Source organism: Peromyscus leucopus, chromosome X (assembly GCF_004664715.2).
Source record: "Peromyscus leucopus breed LL Stock chromosome X, UCI_PerLeu_2.1, whole genome shotgun sequence".
NCBI classification, from domain to species: Eukaryota; Metazoa; Chordata; class Mammalia; order Rodentia; family Cricetidae; genus Peromyscus; species Peromyscus leucopus.
In genome coordinates this window covers 94,547,649-94,571,848 of record NC_051083.1, presented here as the reverse complement: position 1 = coordinate 94,571,848, position 24,200 = coordinate 94,547,649, and the positions used below count along the sequence as shown (strand labels likewise).

The following is a 24,200-nucleotide window of genomic DNA, read 5'->3' as shown; positions in this document are numbered from 1 at the left end:
TGTCTATCCACATAGGTTTGATATTACTCTCCCAAACCACAGAGATACCACAAAAGAGCTCAGGAAGAAACAGAGGGAGGCTCAGCAGTAGGGAATCCCAGAAGCTCAAAATGCCTCTAACATGGGTTGCTTTTGAAGCATGTGACAGGGAGTTGAGTGACCTAGTTAAATCCATTATCAAAACTTCAGGAGCCATGACTCCAGTTGCTTGTTCAGAATGAGAATTTAACTTGTTCCTGAGTTGCACACTTTAAATCAAATCTAAACAAGCTTGGGCTCCAGTAACAGGATAGAAGCTGGTCTCACCAGCTCCACTCCAATAACAAAAAGAAGCAAGATCCCTTCTACCTATATACAGCTCATAGGTTTGACTGGCTCCATCATAGCTTTCATGAAGCTTCTCATATTCCTAGCAGGAATCTCATACAACCCCGAAATCAGTATGGGGAATTCATAACATATAGAGCAATCATCACATCTCAGAAGCTGCCCCCCCACACACACACAGCTCCTGGTCCCACAGGCAGCTGGCCTCACAATGCTGCCCACCTACTCATCAAAGACTCCAGGTCACCTCTCAGACCAGTGGAAACGCTTCTGAGATAAGAAGCTATGGCAGCTGATCCCAGCAGAGGTGATCGTATTTTTCTACCAGTCCATGCTCCCAGAGTGGCCCTGAACCGCTTACCTGGTGGACCTGCTGCCCTACCTCGCCCACCTGCAGCCCAAGCCAGAGTGGCCCTTGGTCCTTAGAAGTGGGAAAAACTATTTAGGAAGAAGCAAACATGACACAAAACAAACCCAGCCTTGGAACTTTGCCCCAGCTTCCAAAGTGTTTATCCCATGAAAACAAAGAGGGCATATAAACAAACAAGACAGATGTCAGAGCCAGAAGGCCACCTTAGGAATAACATAGTCCAACCTTTGTATCTTCCATATAAGGAGACTGAAGCCCACAGTGGAAATGAGATTCTGAAGAACCATGATGACCAGATGAAAGTTTGAACCAAGGGTGAGTGAGGGACAGAGAAAGATAGTGGAAGAGAGAGAAAAGGAAGAAGGAAAGGGGGGAGAAAAGAACAATATTCAAATCCCAGCAAGGGGAGTTGTGAGCAGGAATTCATATTAGAGGACAAATAAATAAATCTGTAAGTCTAACATGTGTACTTGGAGTTTTCCTGTGTCCACCTGACTCATTCAGCTGCTCAGACCCAAGTAAACACACAGAGACTTATATTACTTATAAACTGTATGGCCGTGGCAGGCTTCTTGTTATCTAGTTCTTATATCTAAAATTAACCCATTTTTATAAATCTGTACCTTGCCACATTGCTCATGGCTTACCAGTATCTTTACATCTTATTTCTCATGGTGGCGGCAGCTGGTAGTATCTCCTGACTCAGCCTTCCACTTCACAGCATTATCCTCTCTGTTTATCTAGCCTATACTATACTTCCTATCTGGCTACTGGCCAATCAGCACTTTATTTATCAATCAACCAGAGCAACACATTCACAGCATACAGAAAGACATCCCCAGCACTTCCCCCTTTTTTTAAAAAAAGGAAGGTTTTAACTTTAACATAGTAAAATTAATATAACAAAACAATTATCAAGCAAGAATTATAGTTACAATATATAGTCTATTTATAATATCGAGTTTATTTGTATTTGACAAAATTAAAGATATTCTATCTATCCTATATTTGTGAGTCTAAGGTTTTATATCTAACTTATCTTTTATTATAATTAAGGAAATTATAACTATCAAGTCTTCAACTACATCAAAGACCTCAGAAGGATATAATATTACCTGAGAAACTGGAGAAGGATGCAAGCAACTTTTGGGAGTCTTGCGAGAGTAGACAGAGTCAGCTGGCAGCCTGGACAGTCATCCGAAGTTCCTCTATAAAGTTGGGGCATCTGTCTTCAGCCCACAGGCCTAGAGTCTCTCATTCACTTTTTTGTGTCCTGTAGAATGTCTGGCAGTTATCTTCTTTTATCAGAGCCCTCTCTGGGCTCAGACTCTACCCACAGATCACCTTAGTTTGTTAAAATCTGAAGTACCAAGTCTCTGTGGAGTCCTGATGAGTCTTCTCTAAAACACTGAGACTAGAGATGCTTATCAAACATGGAAATTTCGTAAGGTGGAAAACTGATACAAACTAATAAAGCTGTGCACACACAAAAACTGAGTTCCTGAGAACAGGGCTAGTGGTATACTGGAGCAGCCATATCCTGAGCGGCTCCCTTAATCCAGTAAAGGAGAAGGCCTTTGTCACATCGTGCCAGGCGGGCTTTTTTGGTTCTCCTTACCAAACTTCTAAAGTTGGGCTTTTCCAATAAATGGTAATTCTAGAAAACTTCAGTTCTAATTTGTCTGTGCTAGATCCACTCATCAGCAAATATAGTGAACTATTAACAGAACTGAGGTCTGGCTTTAATGGTACAGGTTTGTTTGCGGCTTCTTCAACCAGGACACACCCAGATATTTTAAGCTTTGACACTTGCAGATTTGCACATCTAGTATCTGTTCAATGTATAAAGCTCAACTTTGTAGGTGTAAAATATAACAGAAGCTCAGATATTCAAATCCCAGCAAGGGGAGTTGTGAGCAGGAATTCATATTGGAGGACAAATAAACGAATCTGTAAGTCTAACATACACTAAATTCTACTGACCAGATATCATTTCTATTGCCAGGGGACTCATAGGTACCTAAAGCATGGTAGGAAATTTGTCATTGTGGGAGTAAATTGAGTATGGTAGTTAAGAGGACTGACTTTGATTGGAGTCAAGTAAATCAATCATTTAAGTCCTGCCTTTACTATTTACTAGATGATCCTTATCCAGCAGTATCAACAAGAAGAAATGCCCCAGGGAACATTTTGCAATGTCTGGAAATATTTCTGGTGGCCACAAGTGAGGAAACATCTAGTTGGTAGAGTACATGGAGGATGCTGAGCCCCTTACAATGCATAGCCCTACAATATAGGACTCTCCAACCCAACCTGTTAGTGGTGCTAAGGTTAAGAAACTCAGAATTAGCCAAATGTCCCAACCATTCACTTCTTCCATTTTTGACCTGGAAATAACAGTGCTCCTAAAGGACTGCTTTGATCATTAAATATGCTGGCATATATAAAACAAAAAAGTATCTCATTAATTATTGGGTAGTAGCACCATTAAAGACTTTCCACTCCTCCCACAGTTAATCTTGCTACTTTTCTGGTTCCCCCACAGACATAGCTGCTTGAAGGGGTTGTTCATAATCAAAATCCCTACTTTTCATATTCTCCCTTGAACCATTCCTAAAAGTCACCAGTGACAAAATTGCTAGTTCTGTTTTCATTAACATTAAAAAAGGCTTTTTGGACCTAGAGAAATGGCTCTGTGGTGAAGAGTACTTGCTGCTCTTGTAGAGAAACCAGGTTTGGTTCCCGGCACCCACATGGTGGCTTCCAACTCCAGTTCCATGGAAGCAGATGCCCTCTTTTGATCTGATGCCCTCTTTTGAGATCCACAGGTATCAGACACACACATACAGGTAAAACATTTGCATACATAAAATAAAATAAATGAATCAAAACAAAAAAAGAAATGGCATTGTGTGCTCTCTTAGAAAACAAGGAAACAAACAAAAAAAACATTTTGGCTTAACTTTCAAGATACCAATTCCTTTGATTCTCCTCCTACCTATATGGACCAAGTTTCCCATCTTGTTTGCTTAAAGAAGAAAAGAACTTGGCCTGATTTGTTTGTTGAGTGAGTGAATGAATTACTATTTAGAATGAGAATTAAAGGAGATGATATGTATAAGGTACTTAGCATACATTAAACATTCAATAGTCATCATCACTACCATACTACAATTGTTATTGTCAATGTTATTATTATTCTCTCTTATTTGATCTAAGTCTTTTGAGTTATGATTAATATGTACTTTGTGCTGAACCTTCTTATGGAGTGCTTTATGCAATAGAAGATATATGTCTGATGGGCAGTGATGGTGCACACCTTTTGGGAGACAGAGGCAAGTGGATATCTGAGTTCAAAGCTAGCCTGGTCTACAGAGCGAGTTCCAGGACAGCCAGCATTACATAGAGAAACCTGTCTCGAAATCCTCCCTCAAAATAAGAAGATATGCGTCCTTACACACACACACACACACACACACACACACACACACACACACACACACAGCAAATAGTTTACCGTGGACAGGGCATGAGAGAATGAGACTGGAGAAGAGCCTAAGAAAAGAAATGTAACGAAAAGCTATTGGGGAAATTATAAAGACCACTCCACATAGTTAAAAGGAAGATTTATTTAGTGGATGGCTTACAAATGGAGGAATAGGTAGGTTGCGGGGGTCTGGGGAAGGTGTATCGCAATCTAGCGGTGTTCTCTGGAGCTCTGCTCAGTCTACCTCCACCGTCCAGGGTCCAGGCACAGAGCGCACACAGAGTGCTGGCCCATCCAGCTCTCGGGTTTCCAGCGCCTCCCCTCGCCCGCCTCGTAGGTGTGACAGTTGCCAGAGTCTCAATGGGGGTTGGAACTTCCAGATCCAAGCTGGAATGGCTACCCACTGCTTAACTGCAGTGGAGGTGGCTAGAGACTCATGGAAACAGGGTTCCAGAAGGGAGTTACACACTAGCCATTTGAACTCCCCTTTTCATTTAAAAAATGGGACCATAAAATGGAGGGAGTAGCCATTCGTACCCATTAATCATGCCAATACATTCTGCCCTGGGTTTAAAGGAGAAATTCAAAGATAGCTAGATGTTAGCGAGGATGGTGCTTATCTATTGTATCTGACAAAATGCACAACATAAATTCACTTTTCTTATAGTATTAGATTAACTATATTTTTATTCATCTTGAACTTTGAGCAATTTTGTACACTCATTAGTTCCTATGGACATCTGTATAAATTTACAAATGGTATTTATATTACCCTGAGAATATGGCTCCTTAGGTGATAGGCATTAGAAAAAGTGGAGAATTTCTTTTATTAGAAAACTTGTGAGTGTTCAAAACATCCATTAGGTGTTGATGATCTAATAATATAATTTATCAGTATTTTGAGTGAGAATGAAGTAATTACCAAATAGGATCTTTGATCCAAGTCTCTTTTTACCACTGAAAATAGAATATCTAGTTTTTATAATCATTCAAGCCATTAACTTCTGCCAACTATAGCATTACATTATGGCCTCTTCCTTTTCTTCTCACCACTCACACACAAAAATTTGACAAGTTTTACTGTGAATTTGAAATGATATTAAATAAAACCCATGTGGTTCTAGTCCATGGTCATCTAACCCCTACATCCTTGCTTACTTGTTATACATCTGATCTGCAGTAAACAACCTGCTTTACAGATGGCTCAGCCTATCTGCGCATTGCTAGATGGTTCCCTCCCAAGTGCAGAAAAAAATATCGTAATCTGTCTTACAAAATGGAAGACATGACTGGGCAATGGTGGGGCACACCTTTAATCCCAGCACTTGTGAGGCAGAGCCAGGCAGATCTCTGTGAGTTTGAGACCAGCCTGGTCTACAAAGCGAGATCCAGGACAGGCACCAAAGCTACACAGAGAAACCCTGTCTCAAAAAACCAAAAAACAAACAAAACAAAAACAAAAACAAAATGGAGGAAATGAACCCACAAATTCAAACTATTCACTTTGAAAGGAATAATGATTAGACCTGCTGGTGTGACTCAGTGGTAGAATACTTTCCTAGCACGTAGAGAGAAGTTTTGGTAATATTCTTTCAAATTGGCATTTCCTTCCTTAAAGTTTGAACTTGCTAATCAACTTAATTTCTAGATGTCATTAACTTTTAAGGACCCTTTTATTTAAGTTTTCCAGAAGGTGTTTGATATGCAAGTGATATAAAGGCCTCCATGATTTTCCAACTATTGGTGGCTTTTGGGTGCTTCTACTGTTATTTGTTAAAGATCCTCCAGTGTCTATCTGGGCTCACAGGAGACCAAGGCTCCCAAAAGAAATGTTGGTAGATTCCCAAAGCGAAAGTTGTAATTCTTTCTACCTCTGTCTTGGTTAAGATTTCTTATTTCTGTGAAGAGATACCATGTCCAAGACAACTCTTATAAAGGAAAACATTTAATTGGGGCTGGGTTACAGTTTCAGAGATTTAGACCATTATCATCATGGCAGGAAACATGGTAGCATGCAGGCAGACACGGTGCTGGAGAGGTAGCTGAGTGTTCTACATCCTGATCCTCAGGCAGCAGGAAAAGAGAGCAAGCCACTGGGCCTTCCCTGAGCTTCTGAAATCTCAAAGCCCACCCCCAGTGATGCCACTTCTTCCAACAAGCTCACACATCCTAATAATGTCACTCCCTATAAGCCTATTTGGGAGAGGTGACTTCATTCAATCCACCACAGTAACCCAGCTGCCTGAGCCTCCTGAGCCTCCTGAGCCTCCTATAGATGCCAAATGAACTTCTAGCCTAGTGAATCCCATCTGTGATCCAAATGTATTTAGATATCACTTATAATCTCTCTCTCTCTCTCTCTCTCTCTCTCTCTCTCTCTCTCTCTCTCTCTCTCTCTCTCTCTCTCTCTCTCTTCCTGCTTTCCAACTCCCTCATTAGGAATGGGATGTAGGGCCTTAGGATGCTGGGAAAGTGCTCTGCCCAAGACCTTTATGTCTTTCTCTTGATTGAAGAGTGTTCACAGAGACAAAAGTTTCTTGTCAGAGCTAAAATAGATGATCTTTGATATCTATTTCATCAGCACCATCATCATTCAATGATAAATGTAACATGTAACATAAACTTAGTAATTTTTGTTACCAATATAAATAAAGCTTTTACTTTGTTATATGTTGTACTAGGTATATAGTCTCTTGTAATTTTTAATGAGATATAAGTGTTGTGCCATAGAATTTACCCTTTTAAGGAATTCATTTCAGTGGAGTTTAGTATATTTACAAGATTGTGCACCTGTCATCACCAACTAATTCCAGAATATAATAACATCACCTCATCTCATTTTAATTTTCATAGCAGCCTTTAAGTACAGATATGTACTTTAAAGTCCATTTTACAGATGATGCAACTACAATTTACAGAGATTAAATAGCTTGGCAAAATCCCACAGCATATAAGTGATGAAGGTGAATGTCAAAGACAGATGTCTCTGGTTCCCAAACTCGTACAACATCCCCCCTTTTTACTCCCTTTGTCTCTCATTTATGCCATGGAATAATTCTTGTTAATAATGATACAAAAGGGGACATTTGTTGTGTCTTGTGACCACTTCTTGGCCTCTTTTTCTTTGTCCCTGACTGATGGATTGTGTCATTGCTGTTATTCCTCACAACCACATGTCTGGCCCACATCATATCATATAGTACACAGGTCCCCTGACAAAAATCTCTCTCAGACAGTGATATGGATTTGCACTGAAGGTCTAAAAGGTATGGTTTTGTAAGTTTGTTTTGGATCTTTGAGACAGTGCCTCAGTGTGTGTGTGTGTGTGTGTGTGTGTGTGTGTGTGTGTGTGTGTGTAAAATTTGTAAATACAACCTGATCAGTCTATATAATGTTACTTGTATATGTCTTGTATATGTATTTTCAGGGATGATCATTTGGAATTGGAAAATCAATTGGTGTACTCTTCCCTAAAGAAGACTACTCTCAGCATTACTTAGTTGCCTACAGTTCTTTGTGTAGGGTTGAGGTCTCCTGGGCTCCCCCGACCCCAAAAAATATTAACATGTCTATTGTTGTTGTCCTTGTTTATCTCATATTTATTTAGGCAGTCATGTTGGTGAGACTTTTGTGTGTAACCTCTGACATTACTAGGAAGCACAATCTCACAACAAACTCCCTGTTCCTCTGGCCCTTGCAATCTTTCTGCTCCCTCTTCTATAATGATCACTGAGACTTAAGTGCAAGAGTTCCTTCGTAGATCCACTTAGAGTGTTCTGCACAACTCTGTTTTGATTGGTTGTGGTTTTTTGTAGTAGTCTCCACCTGTAAGAGAAGTTTCCTTGATGTAGGGTGAAGACTACATTTATCTGTGGGTATAAGGACAGCAATGTCATTAGGGATTGTGCTGGTGTAGTAAAGTGGTGATTGTAGGTTCTCCTCCAAGGTCCATGGCTTCACTAGCTCTGAGTAGTTGGCTAGGTTTCCAGCACCAGCTATGATTTATCTTTTGTTGAGCCAGTCTAATTAGAGAACTGTTGGTTACCACCAAGGTATGGGTGCCACTGCTGCACTCCTAGGGTTATTGTACCATACTGGTCATTGTGGTTCATAAATGTCATAGCTGAGTTGGATCTTTTGTTGCTTCCCTCCTTTGGAAGCTTGTATGGTGCCTTTTGGTACCATAAAGCTGAACCTCATGAATGAGACATTCAGATCAGGTCCAGCTCATGGGTCTCTGGGCCCCGTTTATGAAGTAAATGATATCTTACCTTCCACTTCTGGGAATGCAGCCAAAGGCAGTGTTTTAGGAGTCACTTAGAAAACCATGACCAACAACACAAAGAATGGTCAGGATATTTGTTAAATAGTCTTTGTCTCTTGGAGAGAATGTTGTCAGCCCAGGTGAGAAATTTTCATTTAAACTATATATATATATATATATATATATATATATATATATATATATATATATACAGACTTGTGTGTATTATTATAATTTGGGCTTTTGTTTGTTTGAGATAGATAGTTTGAGCTTAAATTTTAAGTTCTGGTCTGGTTACCCCAAGCTAATTATATAACCTTGGGCATTAAAAAACAGTAAGTTTCTGTTTCCTCACCAGAGAAATAACAGCACACATATCACAGTATTGCTGTGATTTCTAAATCAAATGTACATGGTAAATGTCCCTCAAACAGCTCAATAGATGGTAGGTAGTAGCATCAGAGAGTGTATAAAAGGGGCATGATTGAGGACCCATGATGTTACATGGCCTGAACTCTCTCTAGGCTGCCTGCCCCCAAGGCAAAACTATTTGTTAAGCAAGGAAGTACCTGCCATGTACTATACCAATCAAGTTAAATTGTTCTACAAATTCTTGCCAGTTTAATCAACTAAAAGCATAAAGATCATTTTTGGCATTAAATCCTAGACTGCTTTTCTCAAAGCAGTCATGTCATTTTTCCATCTTTAAGAATTACCAGTGATTCCCGGTTGTCATCAAACAGCAAAACTCTACTTGGCCTGGAGTATACATAGCACGAATAGGCACAATGTCAATGTCAGCCAGGATATGACCTGCCTAACTAGACCAAGTCATCCTGCAAGAGAAATGTGGTCGAGCAGAAGCAAAGGCCCAAATTTAGCTGAGATGATAACCCTTGCACTACCAAGATTCAAGAGATTGGGAATAAGATCTCAAGTAGGACGTAGACAGGTTATCAGTTGAAGATTTACATGGGCATGGTAAGCAATGATCAGAGGTCCAAATAGGGGCTGTTGCTACACAGTCTAAAAGCAAGGAACCCCAAATTTGACTATCAGCAGAAGTTGTCCTTAGGTACTTAAAATTAGTGAGACACATTGCTAAGGACTTGACTCATCTAGTCAGTAGTTTGCTCATTTAGTTAGTACTGTTATCATTTCCATTTATAAAAAAAAAAAAAGGGAAACAGGATTTAAGCTGGAACATTGTAAAGCTAGGGTACAATCACAGATCTGTCTAGTTCAAACATACATGCCCTCAACCATCATAAATGCCTCCCCAAACACAATGCTACCAGTGACTAAAGAACACACACTTGGCCGCTTGGACACAAGAAGAAAATTGTCTCAGCAATAAAACTGACATGTCATTTAACTAGATAGCTGTTGAAGTGAATGTCTTCCTTGTTGTCTACTGTGTGGTGCTGGCAGGATACCAGTTGTATATTAAGACTTTCAGAAAAAGGCTAAGAAATTCTCTGAGCTGCATTGAAACAGATTGCTGTAGTGATTTGCTTCAGGATTTGATTATTTTGCTGCTGCTAACGGTTTACTTTGACCTATACGTGAATCTTGAAATTTTTGTCTTACTTCCCATAGTCTAAATTTTCTAAACTAAACAACATAATGGTTTCTATCACTATACATTTAAATTCCTTTTCTTTACTTCATTTGTGAAAGATGGTACAACAAGCTGGAGGAGGTGGCTCTTTCTTCCACTGAGAACTCGTATTTAAAAAGTGACAATTTCTATAAGAGATGATGTCTCACTTTGCAAGGATGGTGTTTGCTTTCTACAGAAATAGGACTAGAAGGAAATAGGTAAAGGAGGAAGACAGTATTAGGTGGCAGGCTCTGTTGGAAACTACCTGGGTCCCTTTGGAGGACAGAGAAAGCTTAGCTACCTCAGAATGTAGTGGGAGGAGGAAAGAATGGTGGTATAAACTATGCCCACTTTTACAGTAAATACAATACTGAAATTAACATCCAAAGAAGATGGCTTCCTTGAGAAGTGAGCTACAATGGTAACTGTGTTTCTGACTAGGGATAGTGTAGTGAATGAATTATAAATAAAGCCAATAATGTATCATGTTAGCAAAGGTACAACAATTACAATGGAACTATAATAATTATGAACAATCTAGTCATGTGCCCCTGCTGTATTGCCTTTATAATATCTAAGTATGCTCCCAAAAATGAACAAGGTAATGCACAGAGAGTAAACATTTCATTTACTTGTTTGCCTTCTTAGATATTAACTTTAAAGTACTTTCAAAAGTAATCTAAATGTTCTCCACATAGCCTTTAGAACACAAAATTCAGGGCTGCATTTCAAGAGTGCTTGTTGTTCGTACAGAGGACGAAATTGGTTCTAAGCACTTACATGGGGCTCCTCACTACTACTTCTTACACACATCTTACACACATCTATTAAGATAATAATGGTGGCATTACTTTGTATGCCAACAAACAAGTGTTTGTACAACTGTCTTAATTAAGGTTTCTTTTACTGTGATAAAATACCATGGCCAAAAGCAACTTGGAGAGAAAAGCATTGCAACTTTTAGATCACCCTCTATCACTGACATAAGTCAAGACAGGAACCCAAGACAGGAACCTGGAGGCAGGAGCTGAATCAGAGGCCATGGAGGAATGCTGCTTACTGGGTTGTTCCTCATGGCTTGCTTAGCCTGCTTTCTTATAGCGTCCAGGACCACCAGCTCAGGGGTGGTCCCACCCACAGTGACTGGGCCCATCCATATCAATCATTAATCAAGAAAATGCACTACATATTTGCCTACAGGCAAATCTTTTGGAGACATGTTCTCAATTGAGTGTCTTCCTAAATGATTCTAGCTTGTGTCAAGTTAACATAAAGTAGCCAACACAACATTATTTTATAATAATAATCATGGTGTATAAGTAATACTTATTTTAAAATCAGGACATACATCCCAAAGTTACCAGTGGCTTTCATCAGAAGATAGGATTGTGTAAAATATCACCACATCCCACCCCAACATGGCTGACAGCTCACAAAATCTGGGAACCTAGAGCACAGTGCATAGTCTACAGGTAGCTCGACAGGTTGGAGAGTGTATCAATTATTTTGAATCTCTTCCAGGTCGCTTACTGGTTTTTGTTGTTGTTGTTTTTTGTTTTGCATATTCCAGGCAACTACTTTGGTCTCAGAATCTTCTTTGCAGCTTGGCTTTATTGTTCAATAGTCTTTATTGTCAACTCCTGGGAAGGAGAGTACTAACGAATCTGGTCAGTTTCAAGGACTTCCTGAAGCTTATTTTCCATTGTTTACCTTCTGTCTTAAAGTGCTTCCCTGCAGAATGGAATATTTCAATCTCAGAGGAAACTGTTACACAATAGAACTAAAGTGTGGACATTAGGCACAGAACTTATTTTTTAATATCAGGCATAAGAGTGGGAAACATTAAGTATAGGGTAGTGAGATATCTCAGAATGTGGAACGAGTTAAAGGAAGGCCCAGAGGAATGAAGGAGCTAAGCCTCCAACACTGATACTTAGAGTAATTGCAGTGATTCAGTCTCTCCCTCCCTCCACCTCACATACACACATACACATGTTATAATCGCCATAACCAGGAAATACAACATTTACACAATACATAGTTAGAAAATCCGCATTCCAATTTCAATTTCACTCACTCTTCCCAAAGATATTCTATTAGCTGTGTTTTGTATTTGTTTTAAGACCGAATCCAATAAAATACTGGGTGTTGCATTCAGTTAGTCAGTTTCCTTGATTTCTGTTAATCTATAACAGCAGTTCTCAACCTGTGGGTCACAGACCCATTTGGGGGTTTGAACTACCCTTCTACAGGGTCATCTAAGACCACTGGAAAACACAGATATTTATATTATGATTCATAACATTAGCAAAATTACAGTTATGAAGTAACAACAAAAATAATTTGGTGTCACCGCTACATGAGTAACTATGTTAAAGGGTTAAAACATTAGGAAAGCTGAGAAACACTGCTCTAGAAGTTTCTCAGATTCTACTTTTTTCCTTTGTTTTTTATGACATTGAGTTTTTTTTAAGAGTGCAGGCCAATATTTTTCAGGTGTATCTCAAGTGGATTTGTATGATTTTTTTCTTGTGAATATATTGTGATTAAACATTTTTTTCACCACAATGTTATGCTCTCATTGGGAGTAATAAAATGCCACTTTTCCCCTCAACTAGTGGTGATATTAATCATTCATTAGGATTGTGTCCAACATATTTCTCTATTGCAATGATATCAGTAAAGCTTTAAATTTGTATGAATATATCCTGTTCAGGAGCAGCCTCTTAAGACTGAAAGTATAAATTACTTGGTTCACTGCAGAGCCCTGAGTTGAAAAGGCATTATCCCTAATTAAAAGAAAAAAAATAGAAGAGATTCATTTTAATAAAATAAGCTGGCACTAAGCTTCTTAACCAAATTCATGAGCTATTCACATGACAAGGGATATTATCTATATAAAAGGTCCCTTATCCAAATTGTGAACTGCTCATGGCTGATTATGTTTCAGTCTTTTTGGACAGTTCTTGCCTTGGTCTAAGTTAGTTCTCTTACACATTTGGTTGATCAGTATGTATGCCTATATTATTAGAACTGAGCCTACTGCCTACTCTATAATAGAAGCTCAAAGTCTGTGCAGTACATTTTTACCCAATTACAACTACTGTCGTCATGAATGAGAATCTAATCACACTAAGTGGGAAATATACTTGATTTTGTCAGCTGGCACCAGTGGGAATTAATTTGGCTGCTTGTGCATCTTCCTTCTCATGGGAAATGACAGAGCTTTCGGTTTTCATCCAGATCTTTGACCTTCTTCTTCAGGCGTTAGTCATGGTTGTTCTGAAAAGGAGGGCTTCTTTATGTTGAGATCAGAAGATTTCCCATGTAAACCAAGGATCAGCCCTGTGCTTGTTAGGATTCAATTTGGCTGCAAATGACAGAAAATCTCAAATAATAGTGGGTTAAATAATAGAGCCGTTTATTCCTCTCTGATGTACAATTCCTCACTTCTGGCCAAGATAGCATAACAAGAACCAGATTTACTCTCCTGCTGGAAACCAGGGCAAAACCAGACCAAATGAAAACAATAGCTTTCAGACGTTGGAAATGAGGCAACAACAACAACCAAAAAAAACAAAAACAAAAACAAAAAACAAACAAACAAACAAAAACAACCAGTCACCCCTACAAGACAGGAAACAATGAAGGCAAGCCCCTGAGCCCTGGAACTTTCTCCGGCTTAGTGCCTGGAAGGCTTCCAGGCAAAGGTATGGGGAAAGAATACCAAAGCTGAGTTTCACAGGTGAGGAGACGATCCTTGCTCAAAGTCCTGGGGTATCAAAGCAGCTAGAATTTGCACAGCAAAGTCCTGAAGAAGAGAGGGCTATGGGAAAGGACTTGAGATCTATGGTAAGTCTCCACTTAATGTTTGCCTGGGTGAGTACTGATCAACATGTGTGTGTAAGGAATTTAACCTCAACCAAGGAAAAAATCCAAAAGGAACAGTAATAACCATTGCAATGCTCAGACATATTAGTGCTTCGATGCTCAACCAAAGTGGAACAGCTCCTTTTTGTCAGAGCATCAGACTGAGTACTCAAAAGTTCTTGCTTCTGGAATGGTGTCAAAATAGCCTTAGATTCAAGGATGTTCTAGGCCTGCCTAATAAAACAAGCCTGGAGAGACTTTTCCCAAGTAATTTAACTGTTTCCCAGAAAAAAGTCCAAGTATATGTATATAAATACAAACAGTCCAGCAACAATCAAGATAAAATTCACATCTGGCATCCAATAGAAAGCCATCAGACATTCAGATAAGCTGAAAATACTGACCACTAATGAGAAAAGTCAGTCATTCAAAAACTGTCCTATCAGTAAGAGAAGATGCAATCAGTGAACAGGTATTTTAAAATAGTTAATATAACTGTTTTTGCACATATTAAAGCTCCTAAAGGAAAGATTGAACAGGTCAAGACTTTAGAAAGACCTAAATAGAACTTGGAAAGATGAAGAATGCAATGTTGAGATGCTGTTCAAGTCTACCTAGGCAGTTAAGTATCTGAATGACACAGCTCCATAGGCTCTTTCCATCTTGTTACCCCTCCATTTATGATTTTCAAATTGAGTCCAAAGTTGTTACTCTAACTTAAATCAACAGATCTTCACTGAAACAGAGCAAGAGACTAGGAAAAACAAGAATACCCTTCCATTTAAAAACACTTACACATTTCATGGTTTATAAGTTTATTTTCTATTACTGTGATAAAACACTGACCAAAAACCTGCTTGGGGAAGAAAAGGTTTCATTATACAATTCTTGGGTTGTACTATATCAAGGAGGAAATTCAGTTCAGGAACTTATGGCTGGAAGCCATGTCACAATGATGATTACTGACTTCTTCCCCATGGCTTGATCAGCCTGCTTTCTTAAATCATCCAGGACCATGGGTCAAACGGTAGAACCACACACAAAGGGCTGGGCCCTCCCACATCAATCATCAATAAAAAAAAATACCCCATAGATTTGCCTCCAGGCTGATCTTATGGAAGCATTTTCTTAATTGGTGTTCCTTCTTCCCAGATAACTCTACCTTGTGTCAAGTTGACAAAAAACTAATACATATGGCATCACTTTTTTGAGTGCATTTACATAAGCCAAAACTTTAGTACACTGTCGCATTCATCTGAAAGTGAAGTTGAAAATTATAGTCTTGCTTTGCTCTTACTTCAAAAATAAAGACTGTTCCTAGCAACAAAACTGTTTACACTCCAGAAAATGTCAGCATCACTCAAAAGCAATACACAGTTATCACTAAGGGCCCCAGAAGAACTCTCTGGAGGGACTGCAGTCATATAAATGTAGAACTTGGTATCCTTAGAAGGAAAAAGAAGAGACTATAAGTTGACAAATAGTGGGGAAATAGAAAGGGACTAGCTTTCATTCATACTATCTGTAGTTAAGTACAGAATATGGTCAGGGATGTTACAGTGAGATTCTGTTACAAGATGAAGAGTTTTTACACTCAATTCCCCATCAATACCATTTTTTTTTTCAATAGAATGGATCTTTTGTTGAAATCCAAAATTTCTTGGGTGAAAAGTACATCCTCAGGGTTCAGATGAATATAGATGCCACTTGTTTAGGATCACAAGTCCAGAAAGACGAGTTAATTTGTGAAGGAAGTGATATCGAACTTGTTTCAGATTTAGCTGTTTGCTTTGGTCCAGCAAACCACAAAAGTTAAGAACAAGGCTATCACAACATTTTGGAATAGTATCTATGTTTCTGAAAAGGTAACAATATAGCTGGGCAATGAATAAGATCTAAGCTTCCAGCTAGATAAATAAGACACTGGATTATTAGGCAAATCTAGGACATTTGAATGATGCAATAAAAGACTTCTATTGCTTTGGGTGCATTCTTAATCTGTGTAAACTAGTTGGCAAATAAAGTAGACCAACCCAAGAAAAGCATAAGGGGGGCATTAAGACAATTTATGAGGTAAGGATGTTAATCCCTTGGACCCACATGGTAGAAGGAGGGACCTGACTCCCACAAGTTGTAATCTAACCTCTATATACTCACCATGATGGGTGTGCACTGCCCTTAAATAAATAAATACGTAAATAAGTGTAAAGTTTTTAAAGAACTGGTCTTTATTCTGGGTGGCTACTATTCCTAGCTAAAATATCAGAGTTCAATCAGTTAGCAAAGAATGGGGGAGTAAGAATATGGAGGGAACACTTGTCCAGTTCAGATCCTTGTCATAGTTCTGAAAAGGTTCTTATCCATGTTTGAATAACATTATGACTCTTGGCTTTAAAATAACCTTAATAAAACCCACCCTATGTATTTTTTGATACCCAGAAATTTAAAATTTATGCAATTTGGTTTAAAGCTGTTTTTTTTTAAAATCCCAGCCCCCACATCTCTGTATATTTTTAAATTTATATCAAACTGCCAGAGTTATTCCATTTTCCAGGTCAGTGGCACCAAGCTAGAAGTGGAATTTACACTTTGTTTAACTTTTAACTACATTTATCGTGTCTCAGACACCAAGGCCATTCAATGTGTTTATATCTTAGTCCTGAAATGGCTTGCTCGCTTTCTTTCCTAATAAAGTCACCACCACCTACATCTGAAACCAACTTTTCCAAGGCCCTTCATAATGCATGCTATTGACCTTCCTTGTCTTCGTCCTGAAAGAAGCAGTTGGCCCCCAGTAGGTGCAAGCTTTTCTCCCAACTGTATAACACCTACACGGACTTTCTTCCAGTTGTCTATATAAACTGATCTGAAGGGCTGAATCACCTGGGTGCTACAACTCAATGACCATTTGAACAGCTTTTCACTATTTATAGGGCCATTATTGCTCTTATCATGTCAAACTGGGCTTCATTCTCTTCAGGGCCAGCCACGTTGCCGGTCAATGTTCTTCCTCAAGCAGGAAAGTATTACTGAAAAAATGGCAGTTGTTTCAAGATGCTGCACAAATCACATGTCATAGCTGGCTCACTAAATGTTCCTGCAGAGCATTTTGCACTAGCTCTGTGTGCTATCTTGAGAACACAGACCAAAAACTCTGCAGGAAGTCAGGCCTGGGTGCTTTCCAGTTGCTAATGGCTTTGATTGCTTTAACAACCTTCACTTCAGACACTGCAGTGTGACATTTTCACTTTCCCCTGTAAAAGCTCTCTCCTCCTGTAATCACATTGCTTCTGTGTGATTAGCATCACAACCGTCATTATTCTTTATGCCAAGTCATAGTGAAGCGGCAACTTATCATGCATAAGGGTTTGGAATAGAAAACTAACATCTTAAAGAAATGCTTTGGTGGAAGAAGTTAGGATGGAACTTTCAGTGCTGATTTGGATTCCAGATTATGAACTCGGGAGGATGCTTTCCCTGCTGGTTATTCTACTCTAGATCCTGAGGGCTAGCTTACTGTGGACCTGTCCACAAAGTTCATAATGGAATATGTCTAGTAGCTATCCTCTTTGCCTTGCTCTGTCTCAGTTGGTTTCCTATTGAGGGCCCAGAATGAACAGTCCTGGGCCACTTGGGAAAGTGAGGATTTTTGACTTGACAAGGCACTGTGTCTGGTACCATTTTCTTTTTGGTAATAGCTGTTGTGGAAGAATTATTCTCACTGCCACTCAGCTGTGCTAATAAAGCCACCTTGAATCAAGGATGGAGTTAGTGACTGGCTGACTGGGATCAGCCATAGAGATGTTTGAGGACTGAGGAAGTCAGATGGAGAGGGACAGGAGGAAAGAAGGAGGGGCTGAGGGAGATTTCTGGGGCTTTGGGACCTGGAAAACATGGAAAGCAGGGTCAGCAGATCATCTCTCCACTATTCCTTGGATTTATCAGATTTTAATCTCAATTTCTAACTCCCAAGTTTTTATTCATACTAGAATAATTTAGATAAACACTATATCTTGCCATCGTGTAAAAGGAAAGATGGGGGTAGAGAGGCAATGTGAACCAAAAACAACTTATGAGAGTATGCAGATATTTTCAGAATGAGGAAATAGAGATTAGGTTATTAAGCTACTTTCCAGGTAAAGTGGAAAGAAATCTTTTTTCAACATGGATTTTTGAAACTTGATGCCGTATGATCACAAAAACTAGAACTTGGTTCCATTTATTTTAAGTATTATCTCTTTGACCATGACTATCAAAGTTGGGATGGCAGCTTGACCTGTCCAATACTATTAATACTATAAATTGAAAACACTTGTTATAGCTAAGGACCTCTCTTTCTACTTTCTTTTTATTGATTTGTAAAATGTATCATTCTTTGAGCGGGATTGCACTCAATCTGTGAAGTATCTAAATCTTAACAGTGATTCTTCCCAGGGGAGGCAAATCAAGGAGGGTTAGGTGGTCTTTCAGGGAAAAAGAAAAAAGGAAAACAACAACAACACCAAGACCCCCACCTTGTTGAGAGTTTCATCTAATGACATATAAAAGACCCATTCAGCTTTACGTTTCTGTGCCCTTCTTCTCAGTGGATTATGCCTAAAGCGCAAGGGCTGTCAGCCCTTTACCTGTCAGCCAGGGCAATGGAGTTGGATTAGCAAATCAATAAATATAACATTAAGCTTTTTTTTCCTGCCTCTGTATTTTGGGCTTCTTTGTCTTGCTCACACTTCTTTCTTTCTTACCTTCTTTCATCTTTTTTCCTATTTTTGAGACAGGGTCTCACTATGCAGTCCTGACTGTACTGGAACTTGCTATGCAGAGCAGCCTGCCTCTGTCTCCTAAGTGCTGGGAATAAAGATAGGCTCTACCATACCGGGCATTTGCTCACATTTTTTTAAGTGTGACCCTTCTTTAGATCTACCAGCAGAACCTCTTTAAAAAAGTCTCCAATTGTTTTCCTCCCACTCCCACTCCCATATTCTCTATTAAAGCCTCTGTCTTCATCCCACCTCTTTCCCTTTGGAAATCAGTGAGCATTCTGGTCACCCTTTTGTCTCATTCAAACCCTAAGATTCACCACAGGCTGTCCACCTTCCCTTTCTGCCTCTGCTCTTTCAGCCACTGCCACTACACTGACCTCTTCTAGCTTCCAAATTTTTCCAAGCCACCAATCTAGTCAGACTCTTGCAGAATACAGATAAGGAAGCAGCCCCAGAAAAGGAAGTAAGTTTGGGAGGAAATCGTGTAACAATTAGAATATGGGAGCACCCCTTTTTTCAGCTTCTAGTAATCCTCTTCTCCATTCCATCTATCAAGCGGACAGAAGACACTCCAGAATGTCAGAGTGGGTTGCTGCATTAGAAATAATCACTTGTCTGACAAGCAAGAAAAAAATTGCTTTGGGCCATTCTCCTTAAAAGTCAAACAAAGGGTGGGGTGGTGGCGCACACCTTTAACCCCAGCACTCGGGAGGTAGAGGCAGGTGGATCTCTGAGATTGAGGCCAGCCTGGTCTACAGAGTGAGTTCCAGGACAGCCAGGGCTACTACTGAGAAACCCTGTCTCATGCCAAGACACCACCACCCCCAACCCCTGACACCAGAAAAAGTCAAAGAAGAGGTGAGTGATAACTGTTCAGTTTCCACATCTATTTCACTGCCCTCAAATGCCATCTTTCATTGTTAGGTAAGATTGCCCAGCTAGTGGAATTGTTATAAAAACTAAGATCATACATGCAAAGTAGCTGTCACATAGTATGTGTAAATGAACAGCAGGACTTAATAGTATAGTTATTTCTCTGGAACTTAGCATGTTCTCTTTTAGTGCTATGGTTTCTGATTAGTCTATAAACAAAGAAAATTGAGATTTATGGCTCTAAATACCAGCTCAAGGTGAGGTCACCTGGTTTGCCACCATAGTGTCATTCTTGTATATTAATTGATAGCTCTTTGGCTGTCCTTTTGTGCCCCTCTTGAAAAAACAGAGTGAGTAACAGAGGATGGGGTATGAGGTTTATTTTAAGCTCAAGTCTGGAAAATAACTATTCTTAGCTTTGACTTTCATAATCCAACTGGCATAAATGAAAGGGAAAACTTGTCATAAGGCATGATTATTTTTCTTGGATAAGTTCACTTCTTGAGAATTCACAAACAAACTTTCCTTACTTGTAATTAACATGGTAGATTTCTACAAAGAGATCTCAGCAGAAGGAAATGTCTGTTTTGAAAAAAATAGTCAGAGGCATCACTAATGGCATTGCCTGGTTTCATGATGCATTTACTTCCTACTTAGTTTCTATAACTTTTTCCAGGGTATTCTCCAAGGCAAAGCTTATGTTTGGGGCTTGAACATCAAAGCTCAGTTCATTTACATCTAGCCAAAGTTTGATTTCCAAAATCTCAATTCCAAACAAGTATTTCTTCCTGAAGGCATACACAGCTTCTCCTGGGTTTTTGTCTTAGGGATTTTGATATACTTCCTCTTCCAGTGTTCCTTGGATTTTGAATTTTACTCCCTTTTCTCTCAAATTCTCCCTTGTGTCCTTTCAGCATACGTTCTGGCTTATTAAAGATTAAACAATTAACCATAGAGTGCCCAGGTAAAACTTTCCAAGATGCAAGAGTATAAATGTAGGCACAATGACCCTCAAGTTTGAGGGTTTGAATTGTCTGCTCTATTATTCAGAAATTTCTAGGTAAGCCGAAACTTCCTGGTTGATGAAAGAATGACTTCATAGGGGAGACTGCAGTGAACTTTGAGTGACAGACAGGATTTGGGCAGAAATCAAGTGGTATATTATGAGTGTGCCATATAGGTAGAAAAGCACAGGGTAAATGCGGGCCAAAGCAGTTAGTTTGCCTTCAGTATGAGATTGTCTTAAGGAGGTATTATTGGAGGATAACTATTTGAACATAGTTGGAATTATGCTCAAGATAAGCTATGTGACAAGATGGACTTGTGTTTTCATTTAATCAAATGAAAGGGTCTTCATTCTATTTTTGTTTATTCCCTTCCACATTATTCCTTTTTGAATAGTACATGTATTTCATAAAATAAAAATTAATATCATCTAAAAATAATGCCATTCAAATTCCCCTAAACATAACTGATTAGTATTCACATACACACATACACTCCCAGAATTTCTCCCTTGAAAACATAGTCATTTAAATAAATTCATATGGAGAAAAGCAGAATTCTAAAATTCATACCACTGCTTGTATGATGTGTACAACCCCTTCTTTTCAATATTTCATCTACAAATATGACAGGGTCTTCCTCCTTAATTAACTTATATTACCTGATAAAGGCATTACAATCGTCACTTTCATGATTATATTATGTAAAAATTTTATCTGACTTTGAAGAAAAATCTTCAAGGTTCAAAAGACCCATGAGACTAGTACCTGGGAGGACCTCCTAAGACTAAATGCCACAGGAAACCAGCAAGAAAACAGAATCTTAGTCCTAAAGCCACAAAGAACTTCATCTTGCTGATGGCAAATGATGTTAAATTATGCTCTAGTTAGTTCTGTGAATTCAGCCAGGAGAGCCAGGAGAGTACATTAATGCTGTTTTCTTATATTCTACATTTTTTTCATTCTTTGGTAAAGTGTACTGCCACTGATGGAGGAGCAACTCCCCAGGCTAAGGAAAATTTTAGGGACAACAAATAGCATATCCCAGACCATACTATACCTGTGAAAACTGGGCAATCCAGGATCCATACTCTAAACCACCCCTTCTTTCTGTCTTTTACTATTCCTCGGCATCTGTCATCTTAGGTCCAGGTAACAGAAAAGTAGAAATAACCTCATATGCCAGTGCCCAGTGAATTGTTCAAACTAGCCAATCCAAGACCTGTTACCCTGCCTTCTATTTCTCCATAGAAACCATAGAAAGCTCTCTGCTCATGATACTCCTCCCCCTCATCTGCTCACAGTCCTTGGTATTTCCCTACATGGCTCTATTTGGTAGAGCAAACTACCTCCTCTTGGGAACTATAAGAAACTATGTTTTAAATAGTACTCACCTCTTATTCTGGAGGGCTCAAAAAAAACCTAAATTAATAATTTTAAAACCCTAGATTCTAAAACAGTGAGGGTCCCTGAGAAGAGGCCCAGCTAAATTGTACTGATGAAAACTGTGACTTCATAAGTTTTCATTGTTTTAAGCTCCAAAGTTAATCTTCTAAATGCATAGAGATTTGTTTTGCAGCAACAGCAAACCCTGGTACACACACACACACACACACACACACACACACACACACACACACATGTATATATGGCATGGAACGATTTTGAGTATATAAATGAAATACTTGGAGATGAACATGAAACAGCAGTAAAATTAGGGCAGATGAGAGCAAAAAAAATGGAGAAAGCATGGCAGGAAAGCTTGGTGATAATGAAGATCAGTGGTTCTTAACTTGGAAATTACCTGGAGTAGATTTTGGGACACAGATACCCAGGAATACCAAGCTTTGAACACAGTAAGATAGTGATAAGGAATTTGGTGATGAGAATCTATTTTGGCTTTTAGGGTAGGAGAAGTGGAAATGTGTTCATTAGATTTCAGGTGTCCTTAGGTATACTCACCACCTCTAGGGCTTTCCTTAATCTGTCATGAAAAGAATGGATAATCAGTATTCTGTCTCCCTGAGTAACTCCATTGCACACCAAAGGTTGAGAACCACTGGCAAATAGAGGTAGTGAATGAATGCCATTCTGAATCAAGGCTCCTGAGAGGGAAAGAAAGGAGATTGGCTAAAAAGCCATTGCTAAAGAAAGCACCAATAACCCAACAGTAAGAAGACTGGGAATACTCTGGATTCTGCTTTTGCCCTTGACTTGTTTGTTTTTAACTGGGTTCCTATTCATCTAGTGGGTATTTTCTCGGAATTTTTTCTTGGAGAGATAGAAACTTTAAGCTGGCTATGCATGTATTTACTAGAAAGAGAGCTGGGGTTTAAGGAATACGCTGGGTGAAGGAAATCATTTGGGTAAAGTCTTAAGTTGATAAGCGGTGCTCTATACACTGACTTGCCGTTAGACCCAGTGAGTGAAGCTAGAGTACCTGAGCCACTGTACAGAGGCACTGATGCCACAGGAAACCAAGGATCACTCTCATTCCTTTAAGAGAGAGGAAATAAACTGATTTCAGGAAGCAGTTGCTGGGGCAGATGACCTGAAATATAATATGAAGAAACTTTGAGAAAACGTGGAGATCAAAGAGCTTATAGGCTGATACAGTGAGCAAACCATAGGGTAGAGACTCTGGATTAGAGCAGAGGAGAGGAAGGGAGTGGGCTGAGACAAACAAACACACAGATATACCTAGGGAGTGGGTAAGTTACTGCCTAGGACAGTAGAGCAGTGGGAAAAGGAAACATGGGCATGTGTAGAAAAATAAGAAGTCACTACTAGTGGTGATGGAGTCTCCTTTTTATATGGTGAAGATGTTCTAAAGTTGTGATGTTTACAGAATTTTGCAAAGCTCCTAAGGACCTTCTAAGGATTACTAGATTGCTGTGTGCTTTAAGAGTGTGAATTGTATGGTGTCAATTATGTGTCACTCAAGCTGTTTAAAATAAAACAGAGAGACACACCTGAAAGAAAGATAAAGTGAAATCCCTGGGGATATGAGAGTAAAGGACTGGACATGTTGCAAGCTTTGAACACGGTAAGATAGTGATAAGGAATTTGGTGATGAGAATCTATTTTGGCTTTTAGGGTAGGAGAAGTGGAAATGTGTTCATTAGATTTCAGGTGTTCTTAGGTATACCTGACTGCTGTTGGATAACACGGGGAATTCATCCACTGTCGAGTCTTCTTTGCCAAGGTGGGAGCATGAAGAATGGAAATAAAGTAATTTGCTTGCTTCTCACGCTCTGTAGGATGGTACTCACACCAGACAGTGGCATGAAATAGGAACTAGCAATATCAATGGCTAATTAAGAGAGCCCAGGATTCCCCCCCCCCCTTTATAGACCCCTAAAGAGAAACTTTCTGGGACAATATCTGATTCTGTTTCATATTTCTTGCTGTAGTTCAAGATGTGCTGTGTCACACGTAAGCTGGTCACTTGTAGCTAGAGCACCAGATGGCCATTTCTCCCTGCCTTAAATGGTTGAGTCTGACCCAAGTCCTTAAGAGTATAAATAATTTACTCGCTATTCAACCGAGTCCAGTTAATATTATTTCCCAAAATACACTGCCTGCAGTCTCACATTTACTAATACTTTTCCTGCCAAGGTCTTCTAAATATCTCATATATTT

General features: G+C 39.2%; 1 protein-coding gene and 1 pseudogene across 1 annotated transcript in view; both read left to right on the top strand.

The window, feature by feature from the left end:
- Window positions 1–24,200, top strand: part of Col4a6 (collagen type IV alpha 6 chain) — a 293,605-nt gene that overhangs the window by 150,435 nt on the left and 118,970 nt on the right. The window lies entirely within an intron of this gene.
- LOC114698293 lies at window positions 613–15,798 on the top strand (annotated as a pseudogene).